The sequence below is a fragment of the Sebastes fasciatus genome, chromosome 13 (genome assembly GCF_043250625.1).
Source record: "Sebastes fasciatus isolate fSebFas1 chromosome 13, fSebFas1.pri, whole genome shotgun sequence".
Classification (NCBI taxonomy): domain Eukaryota; kingdom Metazoa; phylum Chordata; class Actinopteri; order Perciformes; family Sebastidae; genus Sebastes; species Sebastes fasciatus.
Window position 1 is genome coordinate 4,300,252 of NC_133807.1, and position 26,712 is coordinate 4,326,963.

Consider the following 26,712-nt stretch of genomic DNA (forward strand, 5'->3'; position numbering starts at 1 on the left):
CAAACAAGAACATGCTGGTGTAGGAATGGAGAGATCTCAGCTTTATGTTTCAATCATGTTAATAAATCTATTTAGTATACAACTTAAGTATATATTCTGTTCTATTTTCTTTTGCAGACTTATATAAGTGCACAACCCTTCTGATTATCTTGATGAAAAATGATTCCGTCTGTTGCATAATAAAAAATAATTCAAGCCATTTTCCTGCGTTGCAACTGTGCAACTCTTTTTCATAATCCAAACACAGATGGTTGCCAGAAATGACACATTTTATTGCTCAATTTGTACAATGTGAAGCACAATTTTAAAATGTATTATATTATCATATGAGTTACATTTGTTTATATTGATGTTTCTTCCAATATACAATTCCAATATCATACAAAAGGTGTGAACGTTTTGCTTGTGCAGGAACAACAGAACATGAACGGTGGTGATATCGACCGCTTCAACACTGATTTCTGAGTGGAAGAAGCTCCACGGGTGACTTTATGTGTCTGTGTTCAGTCATATAACATGAAAACTAGCAGAGTATCACATACAACTGGAATTTTCCTGAACGTACATGATTAGTGAATATAACATCTAGAGTATGCATGTTAATCAGTTCTGTTTGTTTATTTTACATCAAATATTATATAAAATATGAAGGTGCCGACTTTCCAACACAATCCAGACATAATCTGTTTGTAGTCAGTTGAGAAACTAAAGTGAAGCCTCGACTGAATTCAGATTTGATCTCATTCTTTCTGTTTGTTACAAGCAAATATTTATCTTCTATAATATGAGAAATGGCTGCTATTGGTTTTAATCATGGATGTATAAAGAGAACTGGATACAGCATCGGAGGCTCCCGTTCATTCCTATGAGAGTTGCTCAGCCGGCTCGACTGCCGAGTGATAAAGTACCCGGATCTGTGTCTTATTCACATGAACGGAGGAAGGAAATAACTCTGGATTCAGCTATTAGTGCATTTTACAACTTTTAGGACATAATGATTTAAATAAGGGCTATTCAAGTGTTTCTACTGGGAAGTTGATTCACCTCAAAATAAACTCTCCGCTGAGTTACAGACGTCTTTTTTCCCAATGTAAGTCTATGGGAAAAAGTATTTTTTGGCCAAATGGCATCAGGTGACGGTCACAGAAGTTGTAGTACCACCGTTTGGCCACTACGAAAATGGGCATCAAGGCCCGGCGCTCTTCCTGAGGGCTTGGTTTTAATAGGGTAACTTTATTAACTTCCACTGTCATTTAGAAATATGTGGAAATAAACAGCAAAACTTCATCGTTCCACAGAGTGGAGCTGCAACACAAAGCAAAGCAGAAAGATCTATTTAAATATGTTAATCTACAGTTATGTTGTCATAAACTGAACTATTATGCAGAGGCATTTTGGGTTCAGAATATATGAATGAATAAAAAAGAGACAAAATAAGATCCAGGTCCAGGTGGTGAACCTCTGTGGATCATCAGGACACGGCTGATCCTCTCAACACAACCACACAGGCCACTCCTTCCGGCTGATGAGAGAAGAAGAGAACAGAAGTCATGAATCAGTGTTTACAGAGACTCCTTTCATCAGCTGTCAGTCAGTGATGCAGCACACAGTTCATTTATAAAACTATCATTGGCAGAACCAACCTCCATATCTCCACTCACTATTCAATATCTCCAACAGTAACCGCAATTTATGCTCTAGCAAATTCATTAGTATGGTCGTTCCTAAAGTCTGCACCTCCTTTGGTCGTCACTCATTCCAGTTTGATGCTCCTAGTGACTGGAACAAGTTACAAAAGACGCTAAAACTCCACACCCTCATCCTGTTACTTTCCTTTAATAACTCATTACAAGAGATAGTTTGTGATCACTGCACCTGAATTTACCTCTCTGGAACACAGCACATATACATATATATATCTATTGTTGTATATACTGTATATATTGTGATGTTTTAATTTTGTCTAATGTTTTATTGCACTTATCATACTTATGTTCTATGATCTAATATCTTGTATGGCCTTGCCTTCTGTCACTGCCTCTTGAACCAGGTCGTCATTGTAAATGAGAATTGGTTCTAAATTGACTTATCTAGTTAAATAAAGATAAAATAAAAATAGAAATAAATCATCCAGTATAAAGAGCAGCAGGGACTTCAGTCTGTGTAGCATAGCCAGCTTCCTTTCAGCTCTCATGTTAACGTATTGGAGTGAACACACTGAGCTCAGCACTCACAGACCTGCAGAGACTTTGGGAATCAAGTCTGTAGATTTCACTGAAGTACACAGTGGAAATAAACTGCTGAGAGTCCTGAAAGCATCATTACTGCAGAATCAGAGAGATATTCACTGCTCACTTTAATGATGGATTTACTGCTGTTAGGGTTCAAAGGTGTTAGAAAACAAGGTCTCAGTGACATTTGAATTACAAATGATTACTGGACTTCAGCAGAGGTTCTGGTCTGTATAAAGACCACGTCATGGTTACTAAATGTAACGATGGTTCTATGAAATATGAGCCAGTGATTTGAGGCTTCAGTCAGACTGATCTCAGAGCTGTGACAAAGATGAACTGATCATTGAGAGAACAAACATTTTCTGATCAGATTTGATGGTATGACCGTTTGATGGATGAGGACCACTGTCTCTATACATGTTGTGATGCTGTCAGCTGTAATCCAGCTTTATGTCCTGGAGACATGAAGACAACAACAACATCTTCTTCACATCAACTCTAACACATGATCACAAGAAGCTTCTGGCTGATCTGATTGGCTGACTGTTCTCTCTCTCTCTGTGTGTCACCGTTCTCCTCTCACAGATATATATATATACTGCTGAAACCAGCACGGACCGACTCCGACCCTCTACTGACCTCAGAGTCTCCAGTCTACAGTTTGGACTCTCCACAAGATCAGACAGCAGCTTCACTCCTGAATCCTGCAGCTCGTTGTTATCCAGATTCAGGTATCTCAGATGGGAGGGGTTGGACTTCAGAGCTGAGGCCAGAGAAGCACAGCTGATCTCTGACAACCTGCAGCCCCCCAATCTGAATAAAGAATAAATGATGAAGATAAAAAAAACTTTATAATCCAATCAGATGTGTTCAGATTTTAAATGTGTAGCTCAATATTACTATGTCCTAATCAATGAGCTTTTCCCTAAAATGAGTAGAGTGACTTTGTCATTGTGTTATTGTGGATCATCATAATGTCAGCCTTCTACAAACATCACCCAAATGTCACCACAACATTCATACACCTAATCATGTCAACACACATCAATAACATGCTGCTGATCTCTGTCATGTCTGGAATTAGAGGATCAATACTATATTGATTCTTTAAACAGCTGCATTTTGTGTGTGTGTGTGTTTGTGTAGGGACCCAGCATCTGGCTGGTTTCAAGTGACCTTATGAACTCAGTAACATGATCCTTGACCACAGGACTCAGCTCAGTCCTCATTGGCTACAGTAACATTTCACACAGAGGTGTGAAATTCAGCCAGAACAAAACCAGAGGAATGTCCTTTAATATTGTGTTTTGAACCTTTATTATCTTGTAAATAAATGTTTGTGGAATATACATGCTGGTCTCTTTAATGTTGCACAAGAGTGAATAATGCCAACCTCTGCTATGTCAAGAACTCCGATATCCTTCAACCTTTACTATCTATTTTGGTTATAGTTATTAATTTAATTATTAATCAACATTCCAAATTGATAGTTTAGCATATATAATGAGACTATATTAACGTTTTGGTCATTGGTCCCTGATTTCAGGGTGGTACCCCGTTTATTATTAATGTTTATTGATAATCTTTATTAATATTAATAATTCTATTATTATTTATTAATTAATTTGCTAATAACCAAAACCTATTAAGTATAATCCCTACATAATGGTGCCCCGTGTGAGGCATAATATTCTTGTTGGCAAATGTTCATAATTGTGCAATATTAATTTTCAGCATAATTTTTGGTCAAAAACAAAAATTTCATATTCCACTTCTAAACAAGCCAAAAGTGTTTACATCCTACACCACTAGTCTTCCACAGGAGTAGAAATCCAGTTGTACTTTTAAACAAGTACATTGTGGTTAGAATTGTTTATTTGAGAGATTTTGAGTATTAACACTTTAAGCCTTTATGGTGTTAATTTTAATAATTTGCTTTTGCTGCTAATTCAAGTTGACCTACGCTGTAGAACTTGAGAGAATTTTGGTTCAGCATTTGAATATCACATATTCAATGCAATCTGGTCTAGTCATCATATTTTGCTGTAATCTAAGTGTTCCTTTAATGACACAGCGTGCCACCGGCCCTGTGTAACATAGAGAGCTTGTACCCTGCTGTGTAACTGCCAAGCATTCCACAGCCTGAGTTAAGAGAAGAGCCACAGTGTGCTAAACAGCCCTGTGATATAAGTTTGCACCCAGCTGTTACTTCCACGTGTCCAGCTTGAGTCACCTTGAAGAGACATCATCACAACTGTAACTGCCTTGCATCTCAGTTAGTGCATGTTGTGTGTAAGCAAACTTATTTTATAAACCTTTGTTTACTTTACTGGCCTTTTGTTGAAGCCCACTAGAGTCACTAGTTGGTCCCCTCCTCCACAGGAGCTACTCCCCATAGTGTAGGCCAGTGCATTGTTGTTTTGCTAGTGTACCTCCCAAACTACACCACAAGGTGTCTGCCAATGCAACACCATAGCCAACAACAATTGTTTTGTTTTCTACTAGACATCCTGTTTAGTTTCACCCTCCATTCCAGGTTTAACAATGGAGAACCCCTGTGTTGAGCTTTTTATTTCTTCCCTAGCACAGAGCCTAAACCCTGGCTGCCCTGAACTCATCAGCAGGTTGAGTTTCAGTGAGTGCAGGAAAGAAATGGAATCGCTCCTCACAGACAGGTGTGATGCGCAGACCGCATCCAAACACTCATTGTTAAAATGCTTGCTTCTGATTTTCCACAGGCAAACCAGTCTTGCCATTCAGAGTAAAGCAGCCCTGAAAAAGGAGGTAGATAGCCTAAGAACGCAAAGTGCTGATCTCCTCCATGAAGTTCAGACAGCTGATAAGAAAGCCATGCGTTACTTAGAAGACCTGCATTCAGCAGAGTTAGCTCTTTTTCAATACAAAGAAAAATTGTTAGGGCTTAGATTAGAATGTCTTTCCCCACCACAGTCTGTCAGTCACTGTGATTCTGGTTACTCAGATTCACTCTCCTCGCTTGATGAGAGGTTAACTCCCTCTCCACTCAGAAGTGAAAGATTTCCAACCGACTTAAAGTCCGTGGGAATTAAGTCAGCTCCTCAACCTCCACTAAGAGAAAGAGTGAACAGCTACCTGACTACTTATTGTTCTGAAACTGACAGTGAAGACACATGTAGTTTATCTTCAAGAAGATATCCTGCCTCATGTTCTTCTCAGCCACAGAGAAATGACACCTTCCTCTGTGCTCCTCCCTCCAAAAGTTCAGCCTGCTCAGCCTGCTTTCCACTCTGTCACAAGGGTGATGACAGCTGTCCAGCCTCTGCCTCTCAGCCAGAGAGGACATTAGCATGTGATGCACCAGTGCATTGTAATGCTAATTTAGTCTTGCCTTCAGCAGAAAGGACCCCACAGGGTCCACGCCATGAAGAGCTTGACTTTTTAGCCAAAGACATTGAATGTTTTGATCCAGGCAACTGTGATCAACACATTGATGACTATTTTAAGGAATTAGATCACAATCTAATTGACTTAACACACGCCACCCAAAGGGAGAAAGTTAAACTTGTGTGGAAAACCAGCTCTAAAGCTGTGCACAAGTTTATACAGTCACAACCTCCCAGTGTCAGAAATGACTATAGTAAGCTTCGTCATGCACTGATAGAAGAATTCTCTTCCACAACTGACGAGACCTCAGCGATGTTTGCAGCCCTTCAGATTAAACATTCACGTAGTGAGAATCCTAGAGATTACTACAAACGTTTAAGGCATGCATATTTCCAAGGTAAGAATGCGCCAGGCTTAGAAGAAAACGCCTTCTTCAAGTCCTTGTTTCTGCAGAATCTGCATCCCTGTGTACGCACTCAGGTGGTACTAAGGACGCATGAGGGTAGCCCCTCACTGTGTGAGATAAGGAAGATGACACAGATAGCTTGGGAAACTCTGGTCATTTCCAAAAGGGGGGGTAAATTAACTGAGCCCACCAGCTCAAACACTGACGTGTCAAGCAGATCTGCCACCTCAAAAGACCACCTTCACAACAGGTCGAAGGGGGGTCACAAGAGGTTGCATAAGGACACTGAGCGTAACCGCCATGTTCCCCATTTGCATAGAGATAGGCATTCACACAACAGAAGTGTTAGAAAGCCATACGCTGAAATTCTGTCCCAGAATTGGCGTGATCGGTCTGACGATGACCACATTATCTCTGACCACAGTTCAGACTCTGAACAAGGTTCAGAACATGGACATAATCTAGCAGACAGTGATAGCTACTCTGAGTGCCTCTCTGCCTCTGGCTACCTGGAGCGTTACAGCCTTGAGCCACGAGGTAAGCACGAGAGATCCAGAGCTACCTTCCCACGGTATTAGCTAACACCTAGCTAACAGTGAGACTGACGCTAGATCACGGTGCCTTAATTTTCCTTTCCTCTTTTGCAGATACTAGGAAAAACTTGAGTTTGTTAGCAACAGCAAAAACTCAACTCAGACACCACTGTCCAACTTTACAAGTACACTTGGACCAACTCCTTAGTAGTATCTTGTTTAGAGATCACTAGTACACACACTAGCTTAGGACACCACATTATGACTGTACAGAACCAGTCATACACCTGTCCGCATTGTTTTAGGTGACACTCTCCGCCTCTCACCTTAACAACTTAACACCTCTAACATTCCTGTTCTTCACTAACCTTATAAATAACAGAGAAACATAGTTAGGTATTTTATACAATGCTATTGTTTTTATTTATCTGGTTTTATTTGTAACTTAGGGACTGTTCTTGCTTAGCCAGGATAGATAGTCTTAACCAATGCCCAATTGGTTAATGAACTGCCCAGATGTTACAAAATTGAATGAACTGTTGAATGAACTTTTTCAATCATGGATTTAACAACTTTTCAGTTGTCCCCAGGGATTGGACTGTACAACCTCCAGGTTGTTTCCAAGGATCTGTGAACTGTTCAACCTTCTGTTTTGCTCTTGAAGGATGTTACACATCTTAAAGACCAAAAGGGGGGATGTAGGGACCCAGCATCTGGCTGGTTTCAAGTGGCCTTATGAACTCAGTAACATGATCCTTGACCACAGGACTCAGTTCAGTCCTCATTGGCTACAGTAACATTTCACACAGAGGTGTGAAATTCAGCCAGAACAAAACCAGAGGAATGTCCTTTGTTCCTCCTCTTTCGACTCTTTCTACTCATTCTCCTCAACAAGCTGACCTGTTTGAGGTGAGATGCTGCGCTCCAGACCGGAAGCAGCTCTGCTCTCTTATTCTATGTTCTGTTAGGAAACAGACATAGCAACAAAAGGAACCAAAAGGCGGAAGACGCGAGCGCCCGCCTTCTCACAGTTAGCACCAAGCTAACCAAACTAACTGCAAAGACGACCTCTTTGACTTGGAACCACAACTCCAACACATGGAATTACAAACCCTGTTCTTCCATGGGGTAATGTACTGGGCCTTAGCATTAGCAATCGCACATGGCTGAGCAAGACAGTTAAACTTTGATTTCTAGAATGTACCTGTATTAATATGTTTAATGTTATTCATTGAGTTTGACTGTGGTGATTTATCTGTATTTGATTTTTGGGTAACTGGCTTCGCCACATCTGATGTGTTTAGTTTATGCTTCACATAGACAAGGTCTTGCATGCAAACTAACCATCTTTTCTAACCCACTGCATATCTAACACACATTAAGATCACATACAGAAACTGTGAATTAGTGAAACATAAACATACAGCTTCAGATAATCTTAAACCCCACATCACCCCCACCTTTCTGTCCTTCTTGAGCACATGTGCTCAGAAGAACAAAGAGGTCATGTGATGACATGCTGACGGCCATCTTTGATTCCGCCATCTTTGATTCAGCCATCTTTGTAGTTTTACAGTGCTCGCCATTTTGTCTGTAGGCCAAACAGACAGCCTGAGACAAGAAGCCATCTTGTCTAGAGTCACTCTCTCTCTCTCTCTCTCTCTCTCTCTCTCTCTCACACACACACACACACACACACATGCTTACACACTTTGTTTGGTTTGTTTAGTTTAGTTATTTAGTTAGATTAATATTGTGTTTTGAACCTTTATTATCTTGTAAATAAATGTTTGTGGAATATACATGCTGGTCTCTTTAATGTTGCACAAGAGTGAATAATGCCAACCTCTGCTATGTCAAGAACTCCGATATCCTTCAACCTTTACTATCTATTTTGGTTATAGTTATTAATTTAATTATTAATCAACATTCCAAATTGATAGTTTAGCATATATAATGAGACTATATTAACATTTTGGTCATTGGTTCCTGATTCCAGGGTGGTACCCCGTTTATTATTAATGTTTATTGATAATCTTTATTAATATTAATAATTCTATTATTATTTATTAATTAATTTGCTAATAACCAAAACCTATTAAGTAGAATCCCTACATTTGTGTGTGTGTGTGCGTGTGTGTGTGTGTGTGTGTGTGTGCGTGTGTGTTCAGAAGGATCAATATCAATGATCAGACATTATATGACAAAACACATTGAAATTAACAGAAAGCAGAGAAATATTTCTACTTCATGAAATAAACTTGATGAATGTAAAACCAATATTAGTTCAGATGATCTTCTGTATCCAGATGTGACCATTTACCAAAAATGATAAACATTAATTTACTTTAACAACTAACAGTGGACATTTTCTACAGTTTCTTTAAGAAACACAAGTCTTTTGTGACTGCAGACTAAATTTAGTTCAAGAAAGATGAAAATATGAACAAGAAGACATTAACAACTTTATGGATGTAAGTTATGTTTGCACATAAATTAGGTTCAATTCAAAAACACAAATAAAAACCCACAGAAACTGATTCAAGATTCGACTCAAGATCTCAAAGTTTCCAAATGTGTCAAATATGTCAGGATGGATTTTGGGGGAAATGTGAACAAAAGATATATAAGATAAGACATCTACAATACATATTTTAGGAATAGTGGAGTCATAAAATCAAAGCATCTTCAGTTTAACCTTTTCAGTCAGTATAAGCATCATATAGCTTCATACAATTTACATAAAAAACAATACTGAATATATTTGTTATTGTCTGATAACTGAAATAGAGATTATTTATTCATTTTTTATATTTATGTATTTTTTTATATATATGATTTCTTTATAAAACCATGATGAAAGTCAGGTGTTGTGGTATATTAAGGTTTTAATTGTGTAGCTTAACATTGCTCTGCCGGTCAATGGACTAAACCACTGAAGAAGAAAATGGACTTTAGCATTAAGATACTCAGTGTGGATCAGTATAATATCAGCCTTATGTCTGCAGATTAGTGTCACCACAACTTTCACATCATATTAATCTCAGTACAGAAGTAAAAAATGGTGTCTGACCCCAGAGCCTCCAGTCTACAGTGTGGATTCTCCAGTAAACCACATAGGAGCTTCACTCCTGAATCCTGCAGCTCGTTGTTCCTCAGCTGCAGCTCTCTCAGATGGGAGGGGTTGGACTTCAGAGCTGAGACCAGAGAAGCACAGCTGATCTCTGACAACCTGCAGTCCTTCAATCTGAATAAGATGAAAAAAGTAAATACAAACCATTTCATAATTCAATCAGATGTGTTCAGGTTTTAAATGTGTAGCTCAATATTACTATGTCCTAATCAATGAGCTATTCCGTAAAATGAGTAGAGTGACTTTGTCATTGTGTTATTGTGGATCATCATAATATCAGCCTTATACAGACATCATCCAAATGTCACCACAACATTCATACACCTATTCATGTTTTTTCAGCAACCCAAAAATCAAAGAATAAAGATATTTCCCTCACAAATTAGTGGTATTTTCTTTTTACATGTAATGTTTTATACTTCTGGTGAATATAATCAGTCAATCTTATTTCCATATATGTATTTTGTATATACAGTTCTGTTTGTTGTATTTTGAAAACCCAGACGTAGTCACACGTGTCTACTTCCTCTAACTTCGCCAAGTCCGTCTCTAGCTCTCCCGTCAGCTCTGTTCTCTTTATACATCCATGGTCAGCTCCATCGGGGCCGTTTGATTGCATTTAACATAAATGTCAGTATATGGGTGCTCTACAGTTGTATCGTCGGCCCATTTGACCACGGAGATGAGAGAGACGGCCGGCTTGACCGCATGTTACCGCAATACGATACGGAGTTTCCTGTCCGTGACAGAGTTAGCATGCAGCTTTAGCCGTGATGTCTAGCTCTGCTTTCCCTGCAATGTGTGAAACCCAAAGTGTTTCCATACTTTACTGGATGTGTAGTGTTTACCACTTTGGATTTAAAATGGGAGGGTGCCGGTGTGCAAGATTAACTGGTGGCTGAATTAACTGGTGATATTCCCGTGCAGATGTGTGGTAGGAGTGGCCTATCAGGACCCCTGTCGATTCACCTGAAAATAAACATATTGATCTCTTCGTCTCTCTATCACATTCATTTGTCGGTATCTTTTGAAAGATTACTAACGGAACAGTTTGCTGGAAAATTAATTTCACGTGCGTTAGGCTGCTGTTACGATGCCGCTCTGAGGACAAGAGTAAAGTAGGTGGTAGGAGACAATGCCTGTTCAAAACACTCACGTCAATAAATCCTTTACAAAATATTCTCGTTGTCAGTCTTATATTTGTATCGTATATCGTTATTAATCTGATGTCAAGTTGATTTGAGGCCTGTTCATACTTCCATACAGCCTGGAAGTGAAACATACCGTATGATGTTTAAACTTTACACCAGCTCCACCGCAGAAGAGTGGAGATGCTGCTGTGGCAAACTGTGACCGCTCAGATCAACCTGTGATACAGCATCTGTAGGCTATCTAACATCGATCAGGTTTTATATTCAATGCTACAGTCATTAATCTCTCTCATCACAACGCTGTTTTTCACTGTGCAGCACATTCACCCAGATTACACTGTTAACTCGAATTTCGCAACTAACATTATCGAGACAGCATTTGAAAAACTACGCACATACAGTCCTGTCTATTCTTTAACTTTATGTGTTCAACTGTGTGGTCTTTGTTCTTAGCTGTGATGTCTATTTATGTGTAAGTAGGCTACACTGAGAGCGATACAAAAAAAGAACAGTCAAATTCCCCATATGTGTACACATAACGTAGTTAACCAACAACGCTGATTTTGAATCACTAATGATGATTGTTGTCTTTCCTTCTGTCATAGTAATGAGTAAGTCTATGTACGTATGTCTGTGTCAAGATACAGAGCCTATATTGAAGAAACCTATTTGAACTAGAATTTGGGCACGTTGTTGATATGTACAATTAGCACTTTGCACACCATAGTGATGCATATGCTGTTATCTGATTTCGGTGGGTCTTAATGATGCAACATAGAAAAGGCAGCCAGTATTGATAGAATAAATTGTAAAGAAATTATATTGTATGGCTTCAATATATTATACCTTAATTTTCTCACATTTTAGATGCATTCAAATAGTATTATTTTTCATTAATTTATTAACGTTTCCTAAAGTAATTAATAGTGGGAATCGAGGCAGGTATGTGTGTTGTTTCCGTGGCTTAGCGGTATGTTCAAGGGCGTTAGGACATATTTAATAGTCTCTTACCTACATGTGGTTCAACTCCAGCATTTAGTGTTTTTTTTTTTAGCTAGACGATTGATATTTTCTCAAAGAAGATGGATAATGTTTTCATGCATTTCTGTCTTGATCGAGATGAACGTTTCAGCAACCGATCCGATTGTAATGTTTCAGCAGACACAAAAACCCTGTGCGTAGTTTTTCAAATGCTGTCTCGATAACGTTAGTTGCAAAATTTGAGTTAACAGTGTAATCTGGGTGAATGTGCTGCACAGTGAAAAACAGCGTTGTGATGAGAGAGATTAATGACTGTAGCATTGAATATAAAACATGATCGCTGGTAGATAGCCTACAGATGTTGTATCACAAGTTAATCTGACTTGATCACAGTTTGCCACAGTTGAATGGGTTCGACCTGGGTGTAAACGTCAGACTGTATTTGTCATTTACGAATGAAAGTATAAACAGGTCTCAAATCAACTTCACATCATACTAATAACGATATGATACATACACATATCACACTGACAGCAAGAAAACGTTTTAAATGATTTATTGACGTTGGCAGTGTTTTCAACAGGCATCGACAAAGTCACCTACTTTACCATTCTCATGTCCTCGCGCTGAGATTGGCGTCGCTACCACAGCCTCACGTCCGCGTAATGACTGTTCTAGCAAACTGTTCTGATCGTAATGTTTCAAATGACACTGACAAAACAATCGGACAGAAAGGAGAAGCGGGAGTGAATCGACAGGGGTCCTGACAGGCCACTCCTACCACACATCTGCACGGGAAAATCACCAGTTAATTCAGCCACCAGTTAATCTTGCACACCGGTCGTATCCACGCAGACCCTCCGCCGTTTCCTACTTTCTCGTTTCAGCTTGCGGCTGCCGGCTTGTTTGTTTTGGTTGGAACAGATATGACGTCACGTCACTCAGACAATAAAAGCGGTAACTTCCTTCTACCTCCGAATACACTCAAATGGAGTAAATATATCCATTCTGGCTTTAAAAAATCTAATTCAAAATCTTAAAAAATATTGCAATACATAGGTGAATCAATTTGTTTTCCAACCCCTAGTTTTTACCAAAGTTACAGACTGTTTAGTACCAAATTCCCTCTTTGTGTTACTATTCCTCCTACAGCTCAACAAGGAAACTGTCAAACACAACATACTTAATGGAAACATACTAAGGCTGGGCAATATATCTATATTATGTTGATATTGTGATATGAGACGAGATATCATCTTAGATTTTTGATATCGTAATATCATGATATGGCATAAGTGTTGTCTTTTCCTGGCTTTAAAGGCTACATTACAGTAAAGTAATGTAATTTTCTGAACTTAACAGACTGTTTTAGCTGTTCAATTATTTGTCATTTACACTTTGTCATGAGATCCACCATACTGATGATTATTTATTAAAAATCTCATTGTGTAAATATTTTGTGAAAAGCACCAATGGTCAATCCTACAATATCGATATCGAAGTATTTGGTAAACAATATTGTGATATTTGATTTTCTCCAAGTCACCCTGCCCTAATACATCTAACTCAGACTGCTAAAGCCTCCGATTAGTTTAAGATCAACTTTACAGGTCATTTTACACAGAACATGACTGTGGATTTTGCCCTCATCTCGTAACACTCAGGTTATACGGGGATTGCTTCACAGACAGAAGGAATGATGACATACATCAATAACTCTTTGAATGTACATATGAACATTTGAGTATTGTATTCAGATAGACTTGAAAAAAAATATGAACCTGCAAAGAGGTGTCTGATGCAGAATATTTATTTGGTTGTTGTTGCAATCTAAATGTCTGCGGCTTCAAATAATTAGACAATACTGACATGAAAACAGAGCACAGTTAGATCTGCTGTCAAAAAGAATGCGGGAATAACTTAGAACCACAGAAACCTCTAATTTGATGGTGTCGTTTATAATCATCATTTACGTGCCTTTAAAGGGACTGTTTGTAACTTCTTACAGGTATAAATCTACCGGGTCGGGATCCCATGCGCATATGCGCGCTCGCGTGTGGCTACGCTGTTCAGACTGCTCCTCTGCCTGCCTGCACTAACACAACGCGCGCGTTCCCTCCGGAGAGGGAGACACCGGAGGCTGAAGCAGGAAAAGCCAACACTAGGATCAGCATTGATTCATGGAGAGACCTTCGTCTGGTCAGCTAACATTACTGCCAAGCAGGTGAAATATAGAGTGATATTGTGGTTGTAGCTGACGTGTGTCATCTCACTGTTTTGAACGATGCTCGTTCATGTCTATTTAGAGCAAGCAAGCGCGAGCCCGACGCTGACTTTCGTTGTCTTAATGGCCATAGGTGTCGCTGTTAACAAGCATTTCTGAAAGTTACAAATAGTCCCTTTAAGTTGGTGCAATACGTGTTTGTTGAAGAGTGCTGCACCTTTAGACATGTTCAAATAGAGTGCTACAGGAATTTGTCCTAAAACCCAGAAATGAGTCAGCATTTAAGCACTTCCTGTTCTCTCGTCTGGAAGTCAGTGGGATTTTTGAATGGGCTTTTAGTTAAATGCCTGAAATAAGGTCTGTGGTTAAAGGTCCAGTGTGTAGGATCTGGCGGTATCTAGCGATGACGTAAGGAGATTGCAACCAACTGAAGCCTCTCCTGTGTGCCAAGCGTGTTGGAGAGCTACGGTGGCCGACGCAAAAACAAGAATGTCCCTTTCTAGAGCCATCTGGAGCAGAGCCAGTGCATAGAGAGTGTGTGTACAAACTACATAAGTTACAGTCAGTGAACTGACCCCAGAGTCTCCAGTCTACAGTTTGGACTCTCGAGTCCAGCAGACAGCAGCTTCACTCCTGAATCCTGCATGTTGTGGTTGTCACTCAGGTCCAGCGCTCTCAGATGGGAGGGGTTGGACTTCAGAGCTGAGGCCACAACTTCACAGTGAGTATCTGAGAGTCCACATTTAGAAAGTCTGTCATGACACACAAATAAAAAAATATGTTATTATGAAAGAGGACAATTTATATTTACTTCATGCATTTGATGACTAACCAGTTTGATATATGCTTCTTTGATTAACATTTGCTCCTAAAATCAGTGGTTCATTTAATCTTATCTCACTGTTTGACATGAAACAATAATTCTCATCACTCTCTCTCTAACCTGCAGACTTTTAATATTTGTTTTTCTTTAATCTTGCAGATGGAGAGAGAGAGAAAATGTAGTTACATTGAGGCTTCCCTAATGTCCAATCTGTAAGTGTGATCTGATCCCAGGTCTGTCCCCACAAAGTAAGCATGAGGCCTTCTTGATTAGAAAAGCATTTTTAAAACTCAGTGAATATGTAATAATAATACAGTTGAGGAAGTTGACCTCTCTGCTAGCTACCTGCTGCTGTCAGGTTCATGTCCATAAATGGGAAAATTCAGTGACTGCTGCTAAACAGTAGAGAAATTAAACAAATCACATAATAATATTAGACCTGTTCATAATTAAACATTCATATAACTAGATATTTTGATGACTGCATGGCGTTTTGTCATTAACACTCATTTCTGAGCATCAAATGTATTCAGCTCACAAACACAATTAACGAACCAATAAGGTTTCATTATTTTCAGCATAGTGTCATCAGAAAGATGTTATCAGTGTATCAGCATTAAAAACATAACATTGATCTTTGGTGTGTATAAGATCTCTTAAATAGTCAGAATTCTAGCATTCTGCTGTTATATATTCATCAGACCGCTGTTATTGGTGGAAGCTGTGTATTTCCTGCTACTACTCTTCTCTACACCAACAAGAGAGAGAAACACCTGAGTTTCTTTCTGTGAGTAACAGAATAAAAGGAAAGACTTCAAATCAAGATTATGGAACACAACTTGAATTCGTTAGCAATAAAATTCACCATTGCCCGATTCAACACACTCAGGAGTTTTACAACGGCAATCTTTGTCTCGTATAACCAGTAGTTTACAGTGGCTGATGCTAGAGATGGGTCGATTTTCGGTTTTGCCGGTCTGGTCCGGTGTACAAGCTTAAATTAAAATTTGTCATTACGACATGTTCTGGCAAATTACAAAGTAGATTGCATCAACAACCTATGCCAGTGCTAAATCCAGGCTGTATTGCATTACTAATAAGCAATATGACAACTTGATTAAAGTAATATTATGATTCTATGTTAGTTCATAAACAGACTAACGGAGCCACTAGTGTCCGACAGGCCATGAGCCGAGGCCGGCAACATGAAGGAGATCAAACTTTAGTAGAGGAGGGAGGGGGAAGAGGTTTGTTGACTAGGAAGTTCATGTGCTTTTTTGGGGTGACGAGACGAGACATGGCAGAGCTGGTCTCAAAGAAAACTAAAACTGCGACAATATGGCAACATTTTGGATTTGAAGCCAACGAAAGAGATGAGCCCAAAAACACAGGAGGTAATGTGTAATGTGGTGCCGCCTCTTCTTCTTTAGTGTTTATTGGCGGTTGGCAAACCAGCTTAGAGGTGCATTACTGCCACCAAGTAGACTGGAATCGCTCCACTCTCATTCATTGGCTCTCTCCGGCTGCTGAGTCAAGTGTGACAACTAGTGGTAAAATTCGGTACACCAGTCTGGTCCGGTGTTTAGATAGATAGATAGATAGATAGATAGATAGATAGATAGATAGATAGATAGTCACCTTATTGATCCCAAGGGAAATTTAAGTTGGCTTAATATCAAACCGGTTTGAAATATTTTACCCTGGCTCAACCCATGCTAATGCTAATGTTAAAACTTTAGATTGATGTTATTGTGCAACTGACATTACTGAATCAGTTCACTGACTTGATATCTCCACTTGTGCTACCAAATCACTTTTACAGAATAATACATCCAGGGTCTGTGTGTGTTTTGATAGTTTGTTTATCTAACTATAAAGCTGTCTGTCTGTTTGTCCTTCGCATATCTTGACAACCGCTCATCCAATCGACTTCACACTTGGTGGGTGTATTGCTGGTAGCACAATGTCGAGTGTTAAGTTATTTGTACGGGCGGTCCTCAAGAAAGCTGCAAGCAGCAACACCACAAGCCAAGCATTCGGCCCATTCTGAACAGACATGCTCTGAACAGACACTGCACTGTCTGGATTAAATTAGAAGAAGCAGAAACGAGAAATTGACTCGCACCCCCGCCTCGTCCTCCCTGCCTTGTCCTCCATGCCGCCGGGAGTAGAGTGTACTGCAGTTCCAGAAGACGTACCCCCAGTTAGCAGTTAGCTCAAATTCAGCCAGTGCAAACCCCAGCACCAGGGCTCTGATCCCAGGACCGTACCAACTCCCCTCCGGACCAGCAAATGTTCTGTTGCTGCCGTTACACAGAGTTAGACCCAGCGCTCCATCAGCCAGCTGATCTTTTGTTTTTTAAAATTTGTTTTACCAAGTTCACATGTCGCCTCAATCACCCAAAAAGATAAATAAGAAAAAAATTTAAAATGTAACAAGTATTAGAAATAGAATAAATATGTTCATTAACTTGACAGCTAGAAACACAACCTACTGAAACATTTTTTTCACTCAACATTTGAAACAGCTCAAGAACCTCTCTGACAAATTACAACTGACATATTTATGTAATAAACACGTGGAACACTTATAAGAATATTATATTTTAAGAATAATTTATAGTGTGTATATTTGAAGAACTAAACTACTAATCTACACTGATCTATAAAGAATCAGAATCAGAATCAGAATGGTGTTTATTGCCAGGTGTAAGAGGTATACACTAGGAATTTTCTTTGGCATTGTTGGTGCAAGACAAACTGTATAATAACAAAAGAATAGATAAAAACGTTAGAATAAAATAATAAAAATGTACAATTTACAAATTACAAATAAGCTATAAACATGATATAAGTCACAGGGGGGCGGATGGGCTGTTGGAGAGCCCCACTGCCATGGGGAAGAAACTGTTTTTGTGGCGTGAGGTTTTGGTCCTGATGGACCTTAACCTCCTGCCAGATGGCAGAGTCTGAAATAGATGGTGACCAGGATGGGAGGGGTCGGCCACAATCTCCCCTACCCTCCTTAAGGTCCTGGAGGTGTACAGCTCCTGGAGGGAGGGAAGGTTGCAGCCGATCGCCTTCTCTGCAGCACGAATGACCCGCTGCAGCCTGGCCTTGTCCCTGGCGGTGGCAGCGGCGAACCAGACGGTGATGGAGGAGGTGAGGATGGACTCGATGATGGCCGAGTAAAAGTGCACCATCATGGTCTGTGGCAGGTTGAATTTCTTCAACTGCCGCAGGAAGTACATCCTCTGCTGGGCCTTACTGGTGAGGGAGCTAATGTTTAGCTCCCACTTGAGGTCCTGGGCGATGGTCGTGCCCAGGAAATGGAACAACTCCACCGTGTTGACTGGGGAGCCGCGCAGGATGAGGGGGGGGGAGCGGGGCTGAGTTCCTCCTGAAGTCCACTGCCATCTCCACTATCTTCAGAGCGTTCAGCTCCATGTGGTTCTGGCTGCACCAGGATGCCAGATGGTCAACCTCCCATCTGTAGGCAGACTCGTCACCCTCGGAGATGAGGCCGATGAGGGTGGTGTCGTCTGCAAACTTAAGGAGCTTGACAGATTGGTGTCTGGAGGTGCAGCCGTTGGTGTACAGGGAGAAGAGCAGTGGGGAGAGAACGCAGTCTTGGGGGGCACCGGTGCTGATGGTCTGGGTGTCGGAGACTTGCTTCCCCAGCCTTTACGTGCTGACTCCTGTCAGTTAGAAAGTCAGTGATCCACCTGCAGGTGGAGTCAGGCACGCTCAGCAGAGAAAGCTTGTCCTGTAGCAGAGCTGGGCTGATGGTGTTGAATGCGGAACTGAAGTCCACAAACAGGATCCTGACATAGGAGCCAGGGGAGTCCAGGTGCTGGAGAATGTAATGAAGGGCTAAATTTACTGCGTCGTCTACAGATCTGTTAGGTCTGTAGGCGAACTGCAGTAGGTCCAGCAGGGGTTGGTTATTGTCTTTAGGTGGTGGAGCACAAGGCGTTCAAAGGTCTTCATTATCACAGAGGTCAGAGCGACGGGTCTGTAGTCCTGAAGACCTGTGAGCCTTGGCTTCTTGGGGACCGGGATGATGGTGGAGGCTTTGAAGCAGGACGGCACCCTGCAGTTTTCCAGGGAGGTGTTGAAAATCCCTGTAAACACTGGAGACAACTGGTCTGCACAGTGTTTGAGGGTTGCAGGTGAGACAGAGTCTGGGCCGGCTGCTTTGCGGGGGTTTTGTCCTTTGAAGAGCCTGTTGACTTCACCCTCCTGGATGGACAGAGGTGTGAAGGGGGGGGGGTGCACAGGCTGGGTGCTTGTGAAGAAAGCTGGGGGGTGCTGGTGTTGGCTGCTGATGGTTGATGGCGGGGGGGAGAGGAGATGCAGCCAGGACCGTCACTACGTCTGTCAAATCTGCAGTAAAACTCATTCAGCTCATTTGCCAGTCGGAGGTCATTCGTGGAGTGGGACGGTTTGGGCTTATAGTTTGTGATCTGTCTCAGCCCTTTCCAGACTGAGGCAGAATCATTGGCTGAGAACTGCTCTTGTAGTTTCTCAGAATACTGCCGTTTGGCCTCCCTCACCGCCTTGCCAAACGCGTATTTAGCCTCTTTAAAGCCCTCCCTGTCACCACTCCTAAATGCCTCTTCCTTAACCAAACGAAGCTGTTTGAGTTTGGCTGTGAACCAGGGCTTCTCGTTGTTATAGTGAACCCTGGTGCGCGTCGGTATACAGCTGTCCTCACAGAAGCTGATATACGACGTCACAGCCTCTGCATATTCGTCCAGACTGTCAGTGGCGGTCCTAAACATCTCCCAGTCTGTGCAGTCCAGGCACTCACGCAGATCTTCCACCGCCTCGCTGCTCCACTTCTTGGTGCTCCCCACAACCGGTCTAGCCAGTTTGACCCTCTGCCTGTAAGAGGGGATGAGGTGGACCAAGACGTGGTTGGAGTTTCCCAGCGCAGCGCGGGGAACGGCGTGATATGCCTTACTGATGTTACAGTAGCACTTGTCCAGCGTGTTCTCCTCTCTGGTCGGACATTTAACAAACTGTTTATATTTTGGGAGTTCCTGTGATAAGTTCCCCTTGTTAAAGTCCCCAAGAACGATAACTAGAGAGTCCGGGTTTTTTCTCTCCACCTCCCGTATCTGGTCGGCAAGCAGCCGCTGCGCGAGCTCCACGTGAGCCAGAGGCGGGATGTAAACACCGACCAGAATGAAGGAGGAGAATTCATGGGGGGAATAAAATGGTTTAGAGTTGATAATAAATTATTCCAGATCCGGAGAACATGTCCGCTGAAGCACTGTCACGTCCTTGCACCAGCCGTCGTTAATGTAGAAACATATTCCCCCTCCTTTTGTCTTGTGCGATAGCTCCGGGTCGCGGTCGGCTCGGAACAGCTGGAAGCCGGGCAGCTGCAGCGCAGAGTCCGGTATAGTTCCACACAACCACGACTCAGTGAAACACAAGACCGAAGAGAGGGAAAAGTCTCTGTTGGTACTGACCATCAGCAGCAACTCGTCCACTTTGTTGCACAGTGAGCGCACGTTGGAGAGGAATATCGCAGGCAGAGGAGTTTTTAGTCCTCTCTGTCTGAAGCGATTCAGCGCTCCGGAGCGCTTTCCTCTCCGGCGCTTCGCCGCTCGGCCGAGGGCCACAGCTCCCAGCAAAACGTGCATTAAAACTGCTGAAGGTGCCAGAAAGTTGGGGAAAAGATCTGCTGGGGTGGATTCCCTGAGGTTAAGGATGTCTTCTCTAGAGAAGACAATCCGTGAACTTTCACCAAAAACTAAAGAAACACAAAAAAACAAGAAAAACAGAGCGCACCAACTCGCCGAGGCAGCCGTAGTTAGCGCCATCTTGGATCGATCAAAAGTTAATCACATCTGGACTTACTGAGCTTTTCTGCAGTTCCTCACAGCTGGAATCAGTCTCTGTCGTCCCGCGTCTGTTGTGTTGTACTTCCCCAGGTCCAACTCATCCAGAACCTCCTCTGACATCTGCAGCATGTAGGCCAGAGCTGAGCAGTGGATCTCAGAGAGTTTCCTCTCTGATCTGTTCTCTGACTTCAGGAACTCTTGGATCTCCTGATGTACCGACTGGTCGTTCATCTCCGTCAGACAGTGGAAGATGTTGATGCTTCTGTCAGGAGAGATATGATCTCTGTTCATCGCCTTCAGGTTGTTGATGATTCTCTGGATGATTTCTGGACTGTTTTCTTTCTGACACAGCAGGCCTCCTAAGAGCCTCTGGTTGGACTCCAGAGAGAGGCCATGAAGGAAGCGAACAAACAGGTCCAGGTGGCCATTTTTACTTTCAAGGGATTTCTCCATGGCTCTCTTCAGGAGTGAATGAAGATATTTTCCTCCCAGGAAGTCCTCCAGTACCTCTGTGTTCCTGTTTGTGGCACAGTGGAACTTGTAGACTGCAGCCAGAAACTCCTGAATGCTCAGATGAACAAAGCAGTAGACTGTTTTCTGGAAGATCACACACTCTCTTTTGAAAATCTCTGTACAAACTCCTGAGTGCACCGAGGCCTCTGTGACATCCAGACCACACCGCTCCAGGTCTTCTTGGTAGAACATGACATTTCCTCTCATCAGATGTTCAAACGCCAGCCTCCCCAGCTTCAGAAGAACTTCCCTGTCAGCCTCCGTCAGCTCCTGTGGACTCGTCTCGTGTCCCTCACCATATTTCTGCTTCTTCCTCTTTGTCTGAACCACCAGGAAGTGTGAGTACATGTCAGTCAGGGTCTTGGGCAGCTCTTCTCTCTGGTCTGTAGTCAACATGTGGCCCAGAACTGTAGCAGTGATCCAGCAGAAGACTGGGATTAGACACATGATGTGGAGGCTCCTGGATGTCTTGATGTGTGAGATGATTCTGCGGGACAGCTCTTCATCACTGAATCTCCTCCTGAAGTACTCCTCCTTCTGGGCGTCAGTGAAGCCTCGTACTTCTGTTACCCTGTCAACACATGCAGGAGGGACCTGATTGGCTGCTGCAGGTCAGGAAGTTATCCAGACGAGAGCTGAGGGAAGCAGATTCCCCTGGATGAGGTTTGTCAACAGCACGTTGACTGATGACTTCTGGGTGACATCAGACACAACCTCATTGTTGTGGAAATCCAGTGAAAGTCTGCTTTCATCCAGGCCGTCAAAGATGAACAGAACTTTACAGACAGCGAGCTTCTCTGCTGTGACCTTCTGTAATGTTGGATGGAAAACATGGAGCAACATGAGAAGACTGTACTGCTCATCTCTGATCAAGTTCAGCTTCCTGAACGAAAGCGGAACCACCAGACTGACATCTTGGTTTTCCCAGCCCTCTGCCCAGTCCAGAGTGAACTTCTGCACTGAGAAGGTTTTTCCAACGCCAGAGACGCCGTTCGTCAGAACGACTCTGATGTGTCCCTGTTGGTCAGGTAAGGCTTTAAAGATGTTGTAGCACTTGATTGGAGTGTCATGGAGGGTCTTCATCTTGGAAGCTGTCTCAAGCTGCATCACCTCATGTTGGGTATTAACCTCTTCACTCTGTCCCTCTGTGATGTAGAGCTCAGTGTAGATGCTGTTGAGGAGGGTTCCACTTCCTGTTTCATCAGTTCCTTCAGTCACACATTCACATCTCTTCTTCAGACTGCTCTTATGTTCATCTAAAACCTCCTGCAGAACCCTATCTGGTGAAAGAAGGAAAAAACTTTGAGACAAAATAAAGAAAATTTGACAATCTGCTTATTATTTTCATTGCCAATATAAAAGTGATCAATATAAAGTTATATATAAAGCATTTTAATTAGTCAAATGCTCAATGTGCAGCTGTAAGTCGAAAAAGATTTTGGGCACCCTGGACCCCCAAAAGGCTCAACTAGACCACACTGTCAACCATCATACCAAATTTGAAGTTCCTAGGTTAAATAGTTTCCGAGTTCTGCTCCGGAAACGAAACTGTGACACACAAACGGATGGAAGGACGAATGGACCGACACGCAGAGCACTATATACCCCCGACTATGTTGTGGCGGGGGTATAGTAATAATAATGCAGAATATGTTCATGTCTCGTTTTGTAGACCTGTTTTAATAACAAAAGCCGGGTTTCCACCAACATTTTCGGGGACTTTTTAGTCCTACTACTTTTAAGGAACTAAAAGGTTCTTTCAGCCCACTGTTGTCTGCGTTTCCACTACAGTCTAAAGACCTGTGAAGATTCAGTAAATTAGTCCGCTGACATTTGAGAGAGAGAGCGTTCCTATTGGCTGTTCATTCAACGGAGGTAACTATCAATCACTTGTCAACTCCGGTGAAACTAGGCAGCTCTGATCAAATATGAATTAATATTCTGTTACTGTAATGCCTATTTCTCTCCTCAAATGTTTTCACAAACATCTTGTAGTGTACTGTTTAGCTGTGAAATTAGAAAGTTTGGTCCGGCTGGTGGGCGGTGCTTGGTATTTCCTCAATTGATCTCAACATGGCAGCCGGGTCACAAACTTTCTCATTTTACAGCTAAACAGTACAGTACAACTTCAACCATTTGTTTTTGGTTTTTGGTTTCTGAATCAAAAAACGAAAATCAAATAAAAAATGGTCAGTTTTTGTTTTTTGCTAATTCCTTTTATCATTATTCATTTTTGATTGAAGAACGAACCAAAGTCAGAAGTCACGTGTTTTTTTGGTTTTAGGTCACCGGGTCAGTATAAAAGTGTAACATTATTTAAGCACAGGATCGGGATAATGGTAGAAGATAAATAGGCTAAATAAATACATACATAGCTACATAAATAGATATGTTTTTGTTTTGTTTTTTTCATTAACAAATGAATGTCTTTTATCTAAAAAGTGTGTGATAAATTACAAGGAGGGTCTCTGCAGATGTTTCACAGAACTCTCACTTAATTGACACTTTTCTCTCTCACACCCTCACTATGGGCTGTTTCTTTATGTCGGCAGGTACGAAGCACTATCTGGCTACTCCTTTCAACACACCTGACACTTCCACCTGATCACTTGCACTGCTCTAGGTAGGCTGTAGCCTGGTAGTTGTAGTTCTGTTTTCACCCAGTAGAGTGTACCATAGGATCAGTAGCCTATTTCATGCTCCCACGCTCCAAACAGGAGTCCAGATTCAAATTCAGATTTAGATTCAGATTCAGACAACTTCGAGCCAGATGCATAGAAAGGATGATAGAAGGCTACTGTAGCTCTTTTGAATAAGATTATTTCACAGTTATTAAGCAGTGAATATGTTCACAATGCTCTATGATCTAGCTCTCAAAAGACACAAAGGTACACAATCCTTTTTGTTATTTCTCCAGGCATGGGCAATGGCAAATTCTGATTAAGATAATGTATTGTATTTTTTAAATTATTTTTTGTGACGTACTATTTAGTTTTGCAGCGTGAATTGAAAGCCTAATTAATTATATGTGGAAATCACCTTTGTGGTTCTTTCCAGCAGAGGTCCCCACCTCACGTTACCAAATTATTGTAAAGCACCACGTGATTTCGTTTTTCGTTTTTGGTTTAAAACCAAAAACCAAAAAACCACGTGACTCCTGTTCTTCAATCAAAAATGAATAATGATAAAAGGAATTAGCAAAAAACAAAACACGCCCGGGTTTGATTTGTTTTTCGTTTTTTGATTGAGAAACCAAAAACGAAAAAAAGGCTGTTTTCAAAAATTCAAAGTCAAAATGACTTTCTGTCTCTGGCAAAAACGCGTCTTTGCCCAGTGTGTTGCCTATTTCTTCCCAAATATTTAATGACATGTGACTGTCCCTGTGGTCTCTCAATGAACAGTTGTAGAGATGTCTGTATAGGTGAAGCTGCTTGGCCAGGTTTTGCAGCTCCAGAGATTTTATTTTTTTTTGCGCCAAAAATGGCTCTTTTGATAGTTAAGGTTGCTGACCCCTGGGTTAATGCCAAGACAAAGGGTGCTATCATAAAACCAAAGGGTTCAGATTTTCTCTCAAAGGAGAGCACAGGACAGGTGATACAGAGCACATATGAATGCTGGAGCAGAAAAAAACATGCAGTTAAATTTCAGGTAGAAATAAAATGTAATGATATTTATAATGATTAATGGTCGGGCTGTATGACACAACACATGTCACTGTATTAAAACAATAAATAGTGTTTTCAGACATGGAGACGTCATCAGACAGATACTTACTTTGTACAGAGTTGGTCTGACTGGCTGTCTGCAGTCCAGCTCTTGTTCTGGATCTTTGTCCACAATGGGGACAGGAGGAGTCTCCTGATGAAGCAGACTGGTCCCAGTATGAGGTGATGCACTGTCTGCAGAAACTGTGTCCACAGCTGGTACAGCTGATAGAGACTGGATTCTTCAGGACGTCCTGACACAAAGCACAGCAGGACCGCAGCTCCTCCACAGAAACATCACTCCTCTTCCTGTGAAGACATGTCTTTATAACTAAAATGATTTGTTGATTGGCCGACACTGTCTCAAAGCTCAGATGGTCACAGGGAACAGTTAAAGTTCTTTCATAAACACTAATTAGCTGAATTTCCTATCTGGCTGTCTTATTAACCTCTTAACAATCTGACGGCCACTATTCTGTATTTCAGAGGCTGTAGCAGGCTCAGTTTTCAAGATACTGGTAACATATGAAACTAGAAAACCTAAAGAATCCATTGTTACCAACCATGTCATGCTAGCTTGTCGGGAAGAACGCTCTGAACTGAAGATATGTGAATGAAAATGGATTCTATAGGTACCCACGAGTCTCCCCTTTACAGAACGGCCCACTTTATGATAATCACATGCAGTTTTGGGCATGACACAGCATCACTACCTCCTTTGATATACTACGTCACGATGGAGTCTAATCACCAAAGACTTTGCACTATTCAGCTTATCATGCACCATGTAATAAATCATTGTTCATTCAATATGGAGTCTCTCCTGATTGAATTACATACATCCTTATAGTCAGCGTATTAACGTTACAGTAACTTAGGTGGCGGTCGGCGTGCTCCCAGTTTGGAGAAGCAGACAGGAATACCGGCAGGAAGCTGAGCAATGTACTGCTGTGGACGCCACGTTAGTTCAGATCAGGAAGTCACACAACAACACAAACAAACTAGCCAATCGATGCAGCGGTAGACCAGCTACTCCTGTGTTCTGAGAGGTAAAACTAATTAAAACTATTCTAGTTGACTGACAGCTGTCACTGATACTAAGAGGAAGAGTTTATTCGATGAAGTTTGTTAAATTTTAAGTGGCAAATGCATTTATGTAGAAATTTGAATATACAAACACAAAATCAACAGAAAACATGGTATTGTGAGAGGTAACTAAAAAGGAGTCCTATAAATGAGTTAGCAGCAGTTCTCTTACTTTGTGTCTGAGAGTCCAGGTTCATTACTGAAGTTCAGAAAATCGTCTTTAGACTGATCATTCTTCATAGACAGACAGCCAGAGACTAGAGACTCTGCTCTGTCCTCCTCTTCCTCCAAACCATCACTCATCTTCTGATCTGAAGTCAGTCTGAGAGGTGAAACAGGAACACTGACTGTGAGCTCAGAACATTTAACGGAAACAAGTTTGTGCAAGAGTAACAGGCAAGACTGAGAGAACAGGAAGTAACACACACACATGCACACACACACACACACACACACACACACACACACACACACACACACACACACACACGCACACACGTTGATTGGATCCAGATATCTGTAAACTCTTTTATTTTACTTATGCAACATTGATTGTTCGGAATAAATTGAATCATTATGCTTTAACTCATCTGTTTGGAAAATCTCTTTGTCACACAAGATTAACCAGCACGTAACTGGGCCTTGACCTCTTGGAGGTAGAAGGCCAGTTCCTTCAATTGGTGACCCCGACGTGATCTTCGGCATT

At 41.5% G+C, this 26,712-nt stretch overlaps 1 long non-coding RNA gene and 1 pseudogene across 1 annotated transcript in view; both read right to left on the reverse strand.

Annotated features, from left to right (window-relative positions):
* LOC141781516 (uncharacterized) overlaps nucleotides 1-26,712 on the reverse strand; it is a 130,825-nt gene that overhangs the window by 4,612 nt on the left and 99,501 nt on the right. The gene's annotated exons all lie outside the window — the stretch shown is intronic.
* Nucleotides 249-26,312, reverse strand: LOC141781485 (protein NLRC3-like; annotated as a pseudogene).